We start from the raw sequence: 17,814 nt of genomic DNA on the forward strand, positions 1-17,814 counted from the left end.
TGGACGGACTTATTGAAAATTGTACCACTCGTGTTAATCCCTGCTCTTCGTATTACCCCTTCCAAAGCGATGTTGAATAGCAGACACGAAAGACCATCACCTTACCGTAACCCTCTGCGGGTTTCGAAGGGACTCGAGAATGCCCCTGAAACTTGAACTACGCACATCACCCGATCCATCGTCGCTTTGATCAACCGTGTCAGTTTATCCGGAAATCCGTTTTCGTGCATTAGCTGCCATAGCTGGTCCCGATCGATTGTATCATATGCGGCTTTGAAGTCGATAAATAGATGATGTGTGGCCACGTTGTATTCGCGGCATTTCTACAATACTTGGCGAATGGCGAACACCTGGTCCGTGGTGGAGCGTTCGCCCATAAAACCCGCCTGGTACTGCCCCACGAACTCCCTTGCAATTGGTGCTAGTCGACGGCATAACATTTGGGAGAGTACCTTGTAGGCGGCGTTCAGCAATGTGATTGCGCGGTAGTTGCTACAATCCAGCTTATCGCTCTTTTTGTAGATGAAACACACGACACCTTCCATCCACTCCTGCGGCAAAACTTCCTCCTCCCAGATCTTGGTAATTACCCAGTGCAGCGCTCTAGCCAGTGCCTCACCACCGTGTTTAAATAGCTCTCCTGGTGGTTGGTCAACCCCAGGGGCTTTGTTGTTTTTCAGCCGGTCAATCTTCTCCTGGATTTCCTTGAGATCCGGAGCTGGTAAAATTATGTCCTGCGCGCGTTCTCCAAAGTCCATCACCATACCCCCATCTTCGTCTGCCACACCGCCATTCAGGTGTTCTTCGTAGTGCTGCCGCCACCTTTGGATCACCTCACGCACTTTCGTAAGAAGGTTCCCGTTTATGTCCTTACACATATCAGACTGTGGCACGTGGCCCTTACGTGAACGGTTCAACTTCTCATAGGACTTTCGCGTGTTATTAGTGCGGTACAGTTCCTCTGTCTCTTCACAGTCTCGGTCTTCCTGCTGGCGCTTTTTGCTCCGGAAAATTTGTCTGTTCCGCGCCTGTTTATATCGTGCCTCGTTCGCCCTCGTGTGGTGTTGCAGTAATCGCGCCCATGCTGCATTCTTCTCTTCTACTAACTGCTCGCATTTGCTGTCATACCAGTCGTTTCTCTGATCCGGAGGCACCAAGCCAAGTGCAGCGGTTGCAGTGCTACCAATGGCGGATCGAATATCTCTCCAGCCATCTTCAAGAGACGCTGCGCCTAGCTGCTCTTCCGTTGAGAGTGCCACTTCCAGCTGCTGCGCGTATTCTTGGGCTAGTCTACCATCTTGTAGCCGCCCAATGTTTAGCCGCGGCGTCCGACTTCGACGCGTGTTATACACCGTCGAGAGTTTTGAGCGCAGGCATACTGCAACGATGTAGTGGTCGGATTCAATATTCGCACTGCGGTAAGTGCGGACATTCGTGATGTCGGAGAAGAATTTTTTTAGAACGTGGTCGATTTGATTTCGTTTCTTGGTTAGGTGATCTCCATGCGGCCTTGTGGATATTCTTGCGGGGAAAGAAGGTGCTTCGGGCTACCATTCCGCGGGAGGCAGCGAAGTTTATGCATCGTTGGCCGTTGTCATTCGATACGGTGTGCAGACTATCCGGTTCGATGACCGGTCTATACATTTCCTCCCTTCCTACCTGTGCGTTCATGTCGCCGATGACGATTTTGACGTCCCGCAGTGGGCATCCATCGTATGTCTGCTCCAGCTGTGCGTAGAACGCTTCTTTCTCGTCGTCGGGTCTCCCTTCGTGTGGGCAGTGCACGTTGATGATGCTGTAGTTGAAGAAACGGCCTTTTATCCTCAGCTTACACATCCTTGCGTTGATTGGCTGCCACCCAATCACACGATGGCGCATCTTACCCAGCACTATGAAGCCGGTTCCCAGCTCGTTGGTGGTCCTGTCCAGCAAATCTCCTGCAGCGCCACGACGTCGAATTTGCGGGGATGTAATTCATCGTAGATTATCCTGTCGCAACCTGCGAAACCTAGCGACTTGCAGTCCCATGTTCCAAGCTTCCAATCGTGATCCTTTATTCGTCGCCTAGGTCTTTGCCGATTATATCGAGTCGCATTATCTCTTATATTGTTCGTAATGATTGGTTTTCCAGGCGACTTATTGGGCCTGCGCAAACCTCCTGTCTCGTCGGAGGGCCGTCGTGTCAGGGCTGTTTAGCGTCTTAGACTTGTGCGCTTTGAGCTGCACACTGTCGCTTTGGTGGGGCCTACTTGCGGATACATGCAGCTTTTTATAGGAATTTAACAGGGCCCACTGTCAAACCCCACCACATCCTAGGCAAGCCCCACAACTCGCAGATGGCCTGGGGAGGGATCGCCAAGCCCTTGGATATAGTCCCTGTTGCCCTTAATCGAGTAATACGTATCGAGCTCTTTAAAGGAAAAATGTTGAATGGATGCTTCCGAGCAGTTTGAAAGGTGGTCTCTGAGCTTCTTAAAAGGAGACTTCCGTGCCTCTTCAAAAAAGGCTTCGGATCCTATTGAAAGCAGGCTTACGAACCGCTTTGAAGGGGGCTTCCAAGCCTATTGCAACGGAGCTACTCAGATTATCGGATGAAAGTCTTTTCTGCCTCTCAAATTGGGGCGTTAGATTTTAGTTGAAAAACATCTTTTTTTTTTGCATTGCATTCATATATATTATGCATTGCAAGAATAATTGGGAATCCTGGAAAACTCAAAGCGTCGACAATGAATATTTTACTGGTTTTTTATCAACAGCTGTTGCTTAATTTGTGATGTTTTAGTGTTAATATTTATGTTTATAACATTTCAGTCGAGTCAAGTTCGAGGCACTGAAGACGGCATTACTGTTGAGGTCGACATACGTATCTGTCAAATGTACAATAAAGTAGTGGAATTAAATGGAATAGTACAAACTTGTCTTATCACAAGTAAGGAAAAATTTCTATATTTCATTCAATCTAAAGAAAAACAAGAACGAAGGACTATGTCCAAGAGGCTCAACAACCCTTCTTTTAGTCACTGCGAGTTGTGGAACTTGGGTAGGATATGGGAGGGTTTTAACAGTAAGATCTTATAAAACACCTATCGTTGTGTAGGGCTTTTTTAACATTTTTTTTCGTATTCTTCAACTTCGAGCTCGGCAAAATCGCTGCAGTCCAGTCAATTTTAAAACTGAAATTCGTCAGAAATATTAGTTAGTTACTGATTCTCCATAAAATATTTGCCGTATCTCAGCAGCCGAAACGTCATTTACTAAGATCACTAAGAGGTGAGCCAGCCAAGGGCTGAAACCTCTTAAATAAAAACGATAATAATAAATGTTTGCTGTAATTCGGCGGTGCCCGGGAAAATAAACAAAAAATACCGAGATCTCGGCGAAAAAAATAAGTGTATGTAACAGCAGGGAGAACCTACCAGAACGATTGCTCGCCACTCGAACCGCATTGGCCCAAATAATGATGTTTGGGTCGTGAGAAAATTAGGCCCGACACAATGGCCTTCCGGTGAGAAATAAAGTCTGTCCAGATTCAGTTGGCCGCCGATAAAACCAATCATTACGAACAAAATGTTTAAGGACATGAAACCTCGCATGAAACTTACATGACATTCTTCTAAATTTGATAAATATTTCTCAGTGGCTTGAGCACTGAGCCACTACATAAATATTAGGGATCAGTCTTATACATTTCGGGTTAGTTGACTCCAACGCATATAATGCATGACTTGTTCTATGCGGGGATTTCCACGAAGCTAATCAATTTCTCCGTAATATTACATTAAAGATTTCGAAAATTTATCCCTTCATCGTTTTGTTCTTTTCACCTATTGTCCCATACTGCTGGTTATGGTAGGCAGGATTAACAAGAGTTCAATCGCCATGCTTAAAGTTTTAGAATTAAAAATTAAACAATTATTAAAACTTTATAAATAAGTTTTAATTGGAATTGTATGTATCCGCCATTACGCATTTTTTTTCCGAGGTACCCCCTGGGATCAGCGAAGGTACCCCCAGGGATACATGTACCCCAGGTTGAGAACCGCTGCACTAGAGAAATTATGGGCGTTAATTATCCAGAAACTGAAGACAAAAGGAACAGTTATCAGTGGCATTGGCCAAAATGAAGAATTGGTGGAAACAACTAGCCAACATCATGACTACTCGAGCAGGAGAAATTACCTCAATAATACCTCATTCTGTTATTGATACCATACTCTATTATAAATTAACCTTGCATAAGAGGTAAAATACCAAAAATTAATATGCACAATACTTCAAGCACTCTGATATTACAATACCAAACTCATCACAAATTTGCATTCGTTTGGTATTGAAATACCTCAGCATGTTATGCCTAAAATATGTTGTATATTAATTTTTGGTATTTTACCTCTTATGCAAGGCTAGTTCATACCAATTTCTGTTATCGAGGTCGTCGCTCCTGCTCGGATAAAGAAAGTGTGCGACGGCTAACAAGCGGCATAAACAGAAAAGCGCGAGTCTTTCTTTGAAATAACGATGCATGATTTGTATGGAATAAAATAATATAAGCTTTGCTCTATTTTCAGAAAGTTTTTTTGATTGAACGGGTGCCCCATTTCTAAATGATATGGTCTTTATTATACACGGTTTAGTGAATACCCCTATTATTTATTTTAAAAAATGACAGCATATCGACGGTTTCGTGCAATACAGACACAACTCGAAATCTGTAAATGTTCAGGAACGACGTTTTAAAATTTTCACTTAAAAAAAGAAACTTAAATATTTTTGGGATTATTTTGAATTTTGTGGATATTTTCGCATATGTTGATACAAATGGTTTTCAAAAAACTTTTGAAAAATCATTAATTTTTGATGATTTATATCGATTTTTCGAAAAATCGTCAAATTTTAAAATAAGCATAACTTTTGATGTATTGCAAATTTTGGCCTGAGTCTTTGTCAGGTGAAACTTCATACTATTTCCCGTACTTTGTGGAGTGAAAAACTGTCAAATTGGCAGCGTATCGCAGCGTAATGCATGAAATCGTGAAAATGGTACTGGCAGCCCTGGTACTGGCAGGGGCCCTCCTTAGCCGTGCGGTAAGACGCGCGGCTACAAAGCAAGACCATGCTGAGGGTGGCTGGGTTCGATTTCCGGTGCCGGTCTAGACAATTTTCGGATTGGAAATTGTCTCGACTTCCCTGGGCATAAAAGTATCATAGAAACCTCGCAGTTAATAACTGTGGAAGTGCTCAATGAACACTAAGCTGCGAGGCGGCTCTGTCCCAGTGTGGGGATGTAATGCCAATAAGAAGAAGAAGGTACTGGCAGCACTTGAACTTTTTGCTTGCTTCTTAAGGATGCAAAATGTAAACAAGTCGAATTGGAACCGCTTTTGACGGTACAATTGGAAACAAGATGGCGTCTTCGCCGATCTCTAATTCTAGTATTTCTTGTATCCAGAAGAAAGTTTCCGTAAAAACTGGAACATTTCAAGTGTTTGCACACCTACTAGCAAGATAAATAAGCTTTAAATTAGTTTCACATAGCTGGCCAATTTTATTATTCATGTGAGGGTAAGGTTTTATTATTCATGTAAGGCAAGAAAACTTGCCCTTTGTGCATTTCTTTCTTCTATTCAGAAAAGGATTCCTATTTTGTCATGCGTTTTGGAAAATATTTCTTTAAAAGGAATCAAATTGACCTTTTCCGTCAAAAATTGTATATTGTTTTATTCAAGCAATCAAATCTTTGGCTTATTTAAAGTCAACTTTCCCGACGAACCTATATTTTTAAGTCTCTAGCTACTTTAAAAATCGGAAACAAAACCCGAAAAAGTGCTACACGTGTTAACCGGCCTGAAAAATTCACCCGATTTTTGATCAAAATCAGGTCAATCGTAAAAAACAGCACTTTTCGATTTTTGTTTTAAATTTAAAAAAAAAACTTAGAGGCGTCAAAAAATATGGGTTCTTTGAGAAAGTTGGCCACATGGAAAGTAAGCCAAAGAATCGATTGAGCGAATAAAAATTTTTGACGGGAAAGTTTAATTGTCGGGCTAATACATACAGATATTACTTCTATTTGTCGATTGGTGTATAGCAATATGGAATTCTGAGACTTCTGTTCTCTTCTTAGATAAGATTATGGGAAGGAAGGGAAGATATGTTTTTTTGGTGGTTCTTAGGCGAAACGAAGTTCGTCGGGTCTGCTAGTAAAAAAATATAAAAAGGGAAATGCATGATTTATACCCTATCTAACCATCTGCCGGGCAAACGCATCCTTCGAAAAAAGGAATCATATCTTCCTTTATCTGAATCCTTACCTTCTGCCGGGCAAATTAACCTTTTTGAAGAGATTATCATAGCCAAGATTTTTTTTATGTACAGGTTATCCGACTTCGTCAGTAGATGGGAATAACCAGCGCGGGGGGGAAACATACATTTTCAGTGCAAAACGTAAACAAACGAGCATAAATTCCATACAAAAATCCAAGATGGCTGAGTTGGGGATATTGACAAGTCGGATAACCTGTACCATAAAAAAATCTTGATCATAGCTTTGTGTGCCTTCGAGGCAATCGTGAATTGAAAGAAGGAATTGTATCCTTTATTTCCTTCTGCCGGGCAAATGCATTGCAGTGGATCATATGTATACCTTTCCATAAATTGAACGAATGACCGAATTGAAAAAAAGGAACAATATCCTGTCTTTCATGCTGCTGGGAGAATGCATCCTTTGAAAGAAGAGATCATATCTCCCTTTGTCTTAAACCGAGCGAATTCATGAACTGAATGAAGGAATCATATCCTTTCTGTCCTAGCTGGTGACATGAAAATGCATCTTTTGAAAGAAGGGATCATATCTCATTTTGCCTTAAACCGAGAAAATGCCTGGATTGAATGATAAAACCATATTGTCTTCTGACTTCTGCTGGTTGAGAATCAACGAATGCGTAATAATTATTTCCGGGGGATGTGCATTCTTTAATTCACAACTTAAAAAAAAAAAATCTTATGATGTAGCTTTAGCCTTAGGAATTTTCCATAAATCTTGTCTAGACGCTCATAGAACTGCCATTCTGCGTTCGGTTCCTAAAAGACGACATAATGTGACGTCTAGCGACTCGCCCAGTTTGGAGAGAAAGTCTTCGTTTGGAGTAGAGAAACAGAGTAGCGACCATCAGTACCTCTCCGAACACCTTTCTGGAACAAATCTTTACACATTTTCTGCTCAGGAAAATGGGAGCTTGGGAAATCCACCTGCTCATATGTCCAAAACCACTCTATCACCTTTACGAGCTTGGATGTGGCTGAGAAACGGCAGCCTATTTGAAGGGAGGGAGAAGTCGAGCTACCACAAACTACCCAACCGAATACGGATTCAGTGAGACTTGGTAGCTCAGTTCCGATCGTAATCAAAGTCTCAAATCGGTCTCAAAGAATTTGAAGAAAGTCCCGATGCACAGGACAAAACCGATTTCCTTGGATTGGGAAAAGACGGACTTTCTCGCCGTCCCAAGGCTCATGATATTCGTGAACGATAGAAAAATTGTAACACTAACTTCTCAGTAAATATATTTGTATGATGCGAGGTGCAAGTGTTTTAGAGTGAATGAGCAAATTTGATCAAGCCCAACTTGGAATCCATCTTGTATATGCAATATTCACATGACTAATTCATTAGAAATCAGTTCTTCATAGAGCAGGACGAAGAACAAATCATATTTCTGTATTCTGATATCACCTAGAGGAATGGAACTAATACTTTTTTTTCAGTCAACTGAAGCTAAATACAATAATTTACTTTCCATAATTAAAATAGTTGCGCATAAAGTTCAATTTCTGCAGTCCATGATATCCGCACCAAAGCCGCTTCTCCCACGAAGATCGACCTACCGCATTGAATCGTGAATGAATTTGTGTGGCTTTTCGTGAATCGCATTCAGCAGACGTCAACGAATCAAACACTTATGAGACTTAATTAAAATCTCATTTATCTACCTTCACCGTGTTCGCAAATGCTGAAGTTGGTTGCTTTATTTGTGCTAATCATTCAGTGCAAGTGCAACGGTAGTCATCAGTGTCGTACCACCTACCTCCCGTATGGACACTCCATCTGCTGTAAAGCTCAAAACCATATAATTTCGCTGGCAGACGTTTGACGTTGGTTGCTAAACATGCTGGTATGCTCGGTGACTGCCAGTTACTGTTGCCTTTTTGAGCCAGATTCAAGCCTATCAACGCCAAGGAGAGCACCATGCAGCAGTCCCAACCTGCAGTGCGGTGGTGGCGTGCCAAAGCTTGTGATTGATTGTGGTCCATTAGTAAGGATGTTTACAGCCTTTGGCAGATAAGACTCCGCTTGGAGGCTCCGGTATGGCGCACGAATACTAATTATATCTGTTTGGTGATTCGTGTTTGTTTTAGATGGACTGGTTCTGTATAATTACCATAAAAATACTATAATTTGTACATTAATATAAATATTGCCATAAAAGCAAGTATAATAACCCTGACTTGATGAGATATTTTTTCAAGGAATACTAAACGTTTAATCTATGAACACAGATATTCATTTCAACGGAAATACTAAGAACTTTAGAACTTAAGTTTAGAGTGATGGTAAGGAAGGCTACCTCAATTTCTGTGTTATCCAAGAGCAATTATCAGCGCCTTGATTAAGACATATCCCGGACGACAAACAGGAAATTAAGAGTCAATTCTCTCAATACGCAAACCGCAATCGCAACAAAGATCACAGAATGTTAATTGATTGTCCAAGGCTCATGATATTCGTGAACGATAGAAAAACTGTAACACTAACTTCTCGGTAAATATATTTGTATGATGCGAGGTGCAAGTGTTTTAGAGTGAATGAGCAAATTTGATCAAGCCCAACTTGGAAGCCATATTGTATATGCAATATTCACATGACTAATTCATTAGAAATCAGTTCTTCATAGAGCAGGACGAAGAACAAATCATATTTCTGTATTCTGATATCACCTAGAGGAATGGAACTAATACTTTTTTTTCAGTCAACTGAAGCTAAATACAATAATTTACTTTCCATAATTAAAATAGTTGCGCATAAAGTTCAATTTCTGCAGTCCATTAATCTGCACTAGTTTTGGTTTTGATATCCAAAGCACCAAAGCCGCTTCTCCCACGAAGATCGACCTACCGCATTGAATCGTGAATGAATTTGTGTGGCTTCTCGTAAATCGCATTCAGCAGACGTCAACGAATCAAACACTTATGAGACTTAATTAAAATCTCATTTATCTACCTTCACCGTGTTCGCAAATGCTGAAGTTGGTTGCTTTATTTGTGCTAATCATTCAGTGCAAGTGCAACGGTAGTCATCAGTCGTACCACCTACCTACCTCCCGTTTGGACACTCCATTTGCTATAAAGCTCAAAACCATATAATTTCGCTGGCAGACGTTTGACGTTGGTTGCAAAGCATGCTGGTATGCTCGGTGACTGCCAGTTACTGTTGCCTTTTGAGCCAGATTCAAGCCTATCAACGCCAAGGAGAGCACCATGCAGCAGTCCCAACCTGCAGTGCGGTGGTGGCGTGCCAAAGCTTGTGATTGATTGTGGTCCATTAGTAAGGATGTTTACAGCCTTTGGCAGATAAGACTCCGCTTGAGGCTCCGGTATGGCGCACGAATACTAATTATATCTGTTTGGTGATTCGTGTTTGTTTTAGATGGACTGGTTCTGTATAATTACCATAAAAAATACTATAATTTGTACATTAATATAAATATTGCCATAAAAGCAAGTATAATAACCCTGACTTGATGAGATATTTTTTCAAGGAATACTAAACGTTTAATCTATGAACACAGATATTCATTTCAACGGAAATACTAAGAACTTTAGAACTTAAGTTTAGAGTGATGGTAAGGAAGGCTACCTCAATTTCTGTGTTATCCAAGAGCAATTATCAGCGCCTTGATTAAGACATATCCCGGACGACAAACAGGAAATTAAGAGTCAATTCTCTCAATACGCAAACCGCAATCGCAACAAAGATCACAGAATGTTAATTGATTGTCGCTGCTGGCAGAGGTCTCCTTAGAGGACAGCGCACCATAACAAGCACTCATGTGTGGATCTCGTTTGTCTTCCATGTGCAGCAGCGCGGTCAGATTTATTGCCTGCGAGCAAACGAAAGCACGGTGAAGCACGCATTTGCTGGTCCGGGTCCGGAAAGGTCCGCCCAGAGGTTAAGTGGGTGTGAGCGTACGCGCAGACTTTACCACTATTCGCTGCTTGTTGTACGGTCGATTGCTGATTATTCCATTATTGAGCCCATTCAAAGCAGCACACGACAGCACGCTGAACAATACTTCTGTTGGACAAAAACTCAAGCATTTATAAAATCTATTTCGTTTTAAAACATTTTTAATGTTTTAGAACATTTTAGTTTTATTCAATCATCGAATTTTTCAAGGTTGAGATATTTTTCATTTTTGATACCTTTATATTTTTTTGGATTTTCTAAATTAAATGTTTGCAAAAACAAAACTAAAAATATAAGTTGAGATAAAAAATATGAAATTTTGCTGTTCCAAGATTGCAGACAGCAGCAGATTTAAACTCGGCTTCGAAAGTGCTAATAATTTTGTCCAAACAAACGAAGACCTGGTTCTGTTTCACTGTACAACATGACGACTGGCTTCTTCAACACTTGTTTGCATTTTATATTTAATTTGATCGCCTTTCGGCAATTTAGCGGAAAACACTTGGGCTGCGCTGTCGGTCGGTTGGTCGGTTCGGTAGGTATGTGAACTCCTTCGCAAACAGCTGCTCCTACTGATGCTACTCAAGTGATGGATTGAGCGGGATCAATTTGAAACGTGTAACTCATGCGGTAATTGACCCAGATTATTTGCAAACGCAAAACTTAACCCAAACAAATTGTTCGCTTTTATATGACTGATCGGTATGCAAATGGATACTGCACCCTGGCTGGAGTGAGATTCATTGATGAAAAGTGTGCTACGATAAATAAGTTTACATAGGGACACTGCAGTTATTTCCGTCCATCGTCGTAGGGGCTAAAACCAACGAAAGCAACGTACATTTGCTAGAACTCCACTATAGCAGAACGTTTCTCCTGAGCTTACGATTTGGTACGTATGAGTTTTACAAAAAAGCGTCTCTTTTATTGGTTTTCGAGACTATGACGAACAGACGAAAATAACTGCCGTGTCCCTACAAAGAATTTGATTGGTTTGTCATTTTTGTGATTTTTTGTTCAGCTATGAACACGCATGTCAGCAAAAACAAGCGAAGAAATTTGTGCTGTATGTTTTTGTTTCGCGATGACATGAATAGGATAGGAGTACCAATCGTCACCATACATAAGAATAACTTTTGACGTAGAACTACGTCTGTCTTTTCTATATTGGGGTACACTTTACGATTGCAAAAAATTGAAAATCGTCACGAAAATATGATAGACTTCGATCGTTAATATCTCAGCCGTTTCTCGATGGATTTTAAATTTTCTTGGACCATTCGATCAAGGAAGAGTCAACGCTTCATACCTGATGTACACTGAAGTCGTTTGTTACGCGATTATTTTTACAGGAATCGTTTTTTATGCGATTTTTTTTTCACGCGAGTTTCTGGATTTCCGCGGTTCCTTCAGACATACTTCGGGATTTACGCGGTTTTTTACGTTGTTTTAATTTACTCGGACTTCCGTGTAAAAACCGACTCTAGTCTGTTACAATATCTATGTATGATGATATTTGTTATTAAAAAACATGCTAACAGTTTAGCACTTGGATTCGGTGAATCAGTCAACCTCGTAAGTGCATCGCAAGCTTCTTCTTCCATAGCACTACATTCCAACTAGAACTTGGCCTGCTTTTCAACTTTTTAACAGCTTCAACCTGCTTCAACTCAACTTCAACAGTAATTTATTAGCATTTATTTAGTTATTCATTGAAAGTTTTTTTTATGTCCGCCATTGCAGGGCTTTTAGCTGGTGCAGTTCGTTTATGCTAACTTGAAAAACTTGGAGGCGTTTGACGGTAGCTTCTTGCTTACGTCTGTTGATGCCAGTAGAGGGGCTCGGAATCTTCTTCGCTGTTGCAGTGAATGCGTTCTGGTAAACTTTCTTTGGCTCGTTTTTGCTGATTCTAGGTGTCGTAGGTGTCTGGGTGTAGGTGTCTGGGTGTAGGTGTCTGCCGGAGTAAACGCTAAGTCCGACGCAATTCACGTGAAGGAATAATTATGATTATCAATAACGCCGTTGACAGCTCAGCTTCGCAATGGGTTTTTCTGTAATGAGCCACCAGGGGCTTAGACTGACTTAGCGACGAGTGGTAAGTCTCTGTAGCAGTTTGCGTCGGTGATGGTTGCAGCTGCACACTATTAGCCAGGCTTGTGCTTTTCAAATTGTGTAATCGATTATCATTTAAAATAATGTAAACCTAATTAATACCAATTTAATGTCAACAATGAAGTTCAATCGGATGTTTGGCATTGTTACCAATGCTTCGAATCGAGATACAATTATCGAATGATTCTTACTCTCTAGCGAGTTTTTATCAATTGGTAATTTGGATATGTGAACGCTTGAGAGTGTTGTTCATCCTCGATTATTTTAAAATTTTATTTTAATCCTCATTCTCAAATGTTGGTCCAAAAATTATATACATCTCCAGTTATGCTCACACAATCTCAGAAGCATAGGATAAACATCGAAAGTAGATTCAGGCTGGGCTTTAAAAACGCTTGTTTTGATCTCATCGCACAGAATAGTCGAAAACCTGTACATTACATACAACTACGTAGTTCAACGTCACCTTTGCGTACAATCTGATTGGGCTGCACCTTTGAGTTTTTTTTTAAATAAGTAAAAAGCATGTGGGTGGCCTTTATATATCAATCGAAAGGTTTCACTTCCTGCTCCTTAGAACAGCTGTGAAAACCACAATAAAATTTGTTATAATCCTAAAAATTGATTAATCCATAATAGGAACGCATGCACCAGTTGTGGCACTATTCTTAATTTTGGTTCCAAATTTGGCAAATCCCATTGTTTTCTTATGGGATTGGCCAAATTGGGACCACTAGTGCGACAACTGGTGCAAAGAACGAACGCTTTGCTTGTTTTGGAGGAGATCAAAGGTGTTATCGTATCATATGAATATGCTTTATTGATCTGAACTTGTTTTGTGGTGATTTAATTGGCCATTTGGCATATAAAGCACTAGTGCGACAACTGGTGCTATAGCCACGACTGGTACATCTAGCCTATATGTTTAGTGAGATGGAAAACGTCTCTCAAATGCCAGGAAAAATAGTGAAAGAATAAAAAGAGAACGTTATTTTTGACAACCGACCCGGCAATCAAATAAGGGCTATGATTGGAAACTCGGTACCTGGAATGTCAGGACCCTAAATGAACTTGGACGAGTGAGCCTTCTGGCTCGTGAACTGCAGAAAGTTGGAGTGAATGTGGCCACTATACAAGAAGTCCGGTGGCCTAGATCCGGAGAATGTCAATTCTGAGCCAAGGATCCCACGACGGGGAAGGGTCGTTTGCCCGAATACCTAAATTAAATCTTATTGGCGTCCCTAGACTCTTTGCAGATGACTCAGCTATGTTTTTGACGTAGAACTACGTCTGTCTTTTCTATATTGGGGTACATTTTGCGATTGCGAAAATCGGAGACCGTCACGAAAATATGATAGACTTTGAACGTTAATATCTCTGCTGTTTATCGATAGATTTCCAATATTTTTGGACCATTCGATCAAGGATGAGTCAACGCGCCGTCGTATTGTTCTAAAAGTACAGATTTTCAACTATCAATTATTGAAAATTGGCAATTGGCTTGTGAATATGCTACCGAAAGGCAAATTTTTCTGTCGTCGCCAAATGTTTAATTTTTGCACTTTGAAGACAATTCATCTCATCCCTCATCCTTCTTTTGTATAAAATGGTGGACCGGAAAAAATCGATTTCATTTCCACTGACTAACAGAAACAAAATCAAAGAATCTTGCCCGAAAAGTTCACTTTCTGCCGACGACAGCCAAATCGATAAAGACGCTACTTTAAAGGAAAATTTCCACATCAACCACGAGTATGTTTTGTACGATGAAGAAATTTTGGGTCAAATTTATTTTGTTTCTCTTTTCAACAAAACTTATTTCATATTCAGAATCTTGTGAGAAAATTTCACAGGATGCTTTAAATTTTCAGTCTCTCCCATGCTTCGGGAATGCTCTCTGTAACTAGAATCAAAATGGCTCGGGTGCGCCGGAAATCAGCATTCTTGTATCTAATGAATTAATCCCTCTAGCTCCGCCCCTTCGTTAATCGTTATGAATGCACATCATATTTACACCCATATCAGATCACAGAAGGGCGGGGATAAAGGGCGCACTTTATTGAATACATTGAATACTTTCTGTCTCGCACGAGCCGAGCACATTTTAATTCGAGACAGCAGCACGTACGACGTGTTTTTTGTTCACGCATTTTTTTTCAAGTGTTTCTCTCGTTCGTTCGCTGTTTACGTTTTCGCTTCGTCGCGTTGGCGTTATTTGCTCCCGGACTCATCATGGGAGACTCGGTGGCCGTTGCCGTTCTCACCGTTGCCGCTTGATGACGCCGGTAATCCGCCTAAAAAAAAAAAGAAGCAGCAATCGCAGCTGCCGCGCGCGGGTGCAAACTGAGCGGATGGAGAAGCACCCGCATGTTTTCGTAAAGGGCGATTCACCAGATTTGCGGCCGAAAATCCGCCAGTTCATTGCAAAGGGCCTCAAATGTACGTTCCGGCTTTGCAGTGAGGGAGTCAAGGTGATGCCTGCGAATCCAGATCACCAAAAATCTGTCGTGGAGTTCCTACAGGTCTACAAGTATAAGTTTTACACTCATGACCTCCCCGGTACGAAGCCGCTCAAGGCTTGCTACGAGGGCTCCACGATATGAAGGAGGAAGAGCTTATCACCGAGCTAGAAAGCAGTAGACTCAAGCCTATCGCCGTGCACAAAATCGCCGCGCGCTGCAACAAGTGTGGCGAACTGTGGCAACTGCAGGTGGCGATCCACAGTGCGCCAACTGTGGCGAAAAACATCGGGCCACTACGAAGGACTGTGCCAAGTGCGCCGAGTTTGTGGAGATCCGGAAGAGGGCCTCCACCAACAATCAGCCTATGCGTCGAGCAATTCCCCCCTGCGCGCTAAATTGGAGGAATTTTCCGGCACCCGATACCCAAGTACCATCGGCTCCCAGCCAGTGGCCCCTACTTCCTCCCCCTGGATTCCGTCGTCAGAACAACGAGTCCCTTCTGGCTGACGGTGACCCATCGCTCTACACAAAAAACAACGCTTCGATCAGATCTTCACCCTGGGCATGTTCGTCATCGTAAATGGCTGCTAGGGTGGGTCTGGTCAATTGGAACGCTTGCTCATTTAAAAACAAAACTATGGAGCTGGTTGGTTTCCTCGACGAGAGGGAGGTCGACGTGGCGTTCATCACGGAAACACACCTGAGGCCCGAGGAGAGCGTATATATTCCGGACTTCCGTGTGTGGTGAGACTCGATCGGCCAAACTCCAGGGGAGAAGGTGTGGCCATCGCACTGAGAAGCAACATCAATTGTCGTTTGCCACCAAGTCTCCAGCTCAAATTCATCGAGGGCGCTGGGGTAGAAGTTACTACTTCCGTCGGCGTCATCACCCTCATCGTGGCATACTGCCCAACGCAAGCCCAACTGAAAGGAGCAATCGGAATGGCATGATCTGGAGTAGCGATCTAGAAGAAGGCCATTACACCATCCTGAACCCGGACTCACCCACCCGTTTGAGCAGATCCGGGGTACATTCGACGCTCGATCTGTTCATCACGAACATGGATAACCAAATATCGCAGCCGGTCGTCTATCAGGAACTGAGCTCCGATCACTATCCGGTGGTGGCCGAAATCGGCTCTTCGATCAACCGACACCAACTCTCCAGAAGGAACTATCATCGAGTGAACTGGCAGCGGTTCCAGCAGTGCGTCGACAACACCATCGATTACGAGGTGCGTCCGGAGACGCCGGAAAGTATCGACCGCCAGCTGTGCGCCATCGAAGAGGCAATCTCGGTGGCCAGAAAGCAGCATGTCCCGACGGCTCGGCAAGTAAGCAACTCCCTTAAGATACACTCACCAAAGATTTGATTCGATTGCGAAATGTCACTCGCAGGCAGTTTCAGTGTACTGGACTGCCTGAGCTTAAGGTACGTGGCAATCGAATCACAAAAAATATCCAGACCTAAAAAATAACGATTCCTTTAATAAGATCCGCACTCTCCCAGATTATGCTAAGCTGGGAGAAATGGAAAATGACCAAAATACTAAAATCCAAGCCCCGTCTCATTCCACCTTTGATCCCACTAGACAATAAGGGATCTAAGCATCGCTTGACAACTCCTACAGAGAAGGTCACCGCAATAGGCCGTCACTTCGTCAGCTCACACAATCTTGGACAGAACATCGTCAGTCCACACGAAGCAGCCATCAGCGAGCATGCTAATAACATCCATTTGATTTGACATCCTATATCAAATCGTCGAAGAACATGGAGACCCCAGGCTTCGACAGCATCCTGAATCTCGAGCTCAAACACATGAGTACTCCGTTCTTTGAGCACCTCTCGCTGATCTTTAATCAGTGTCTCCGGCTCAGCTACTTCCCATCGTCCTGGAAGTCAGCGGAAGTCATCCCCATCCGGAAGCCTGGGAAGGATCCTTCCTCCCCCAAAAGTTATCATCCCATCAGCCTTCTCTCAGGATTATCCAAGCTATTCGAAAAAGCTATTCATCACCGGTTACTTGAGTCTGCCGAAAATCTCAACATCTTGCTCGAGGAACAGTTTGGTTTCCGACGCGGTCGATTACTCGTGTGTTACGTGTGTTTTCTCTTGTTTCGGACAGCAGAACGATCGCACAATCTGCCGAAATATTATGTTCCGCATTACGCGGCCGGTAATAAAGTTAATCAGTTCAGTGCATGTTTTTTCGGAGTAGCCATCGAGCAAGCGTTGTGCAGTGCGTGTTTTAGTCATCGCGAAGTAGTTAAAATATGGAATCAGTCTTCGGGAAAATACGTAAGACACGCGTTGCTTTCACGTATTTGTATCATCATGAATATGGCGTCGTTCAAAAGAAATAATTAGTCGCTTACCAAGGCGATTTCCAATATATTTCCTTCCCAACAAACATACTACTCCTTTCCAGTGCGCTCATGGATATGCAGAGGATTCCTCGGTCTCTTGTAGCAATGAGTGTCGAACTAATTTTCCACCCCTTATCCTAATTGGCTGTGAGCACGTGGCCGGCATCGTTATTGGTCTTGAATTAAAGAAACTCTGAAGCACGTACAGCGAGAATAGCTTTCTAGTTCACGAATTTAATCATTATCAAGTCACCTTCCAAACAAAGTTGCGATAAAATATGCAACCGTGAAAAGGGAAACCATCACTGAAAACATGGATAAGAGCAAGTGAAATCATATGGAGCTAAATTGTCAGCCGACAAGCGATATTCGACATAGCAAAGGAAAGACAGAACGGAAGGAATTTTAAAAAAATGCCGCCACCAACGACATTCGCTGCAGTGTATAAATGACCAATCGGAGATCAGGTCAGACAAATCAACGCAGTTTTCTCATATATGTAAATAATTTCACATAGGTATATAAATTAAATTTAAAACAGTGCTTTGTTCTTGAAAATACTCATAATGAACATGAAACATTTAATACTATTTTCAAATAAGCTTACCTATTGATTTTTTTTACTATT

The sequence above is a fragment of the Armigeres subalbatus genome, chromosome 3 (assembly GCF_024139115.2).
Source record: "Armigeres subalbatus isolate Guangzhou_Male chromosome 3, GZ_Asu_2, whole genome shotgun sequence".
Classification (NCBI taxonomy): Eukaryota; Metazoa; Arthropoda; class Insecta; order Diptera; family Culicidae; genus Armigeres; species Armigeres subalbatus.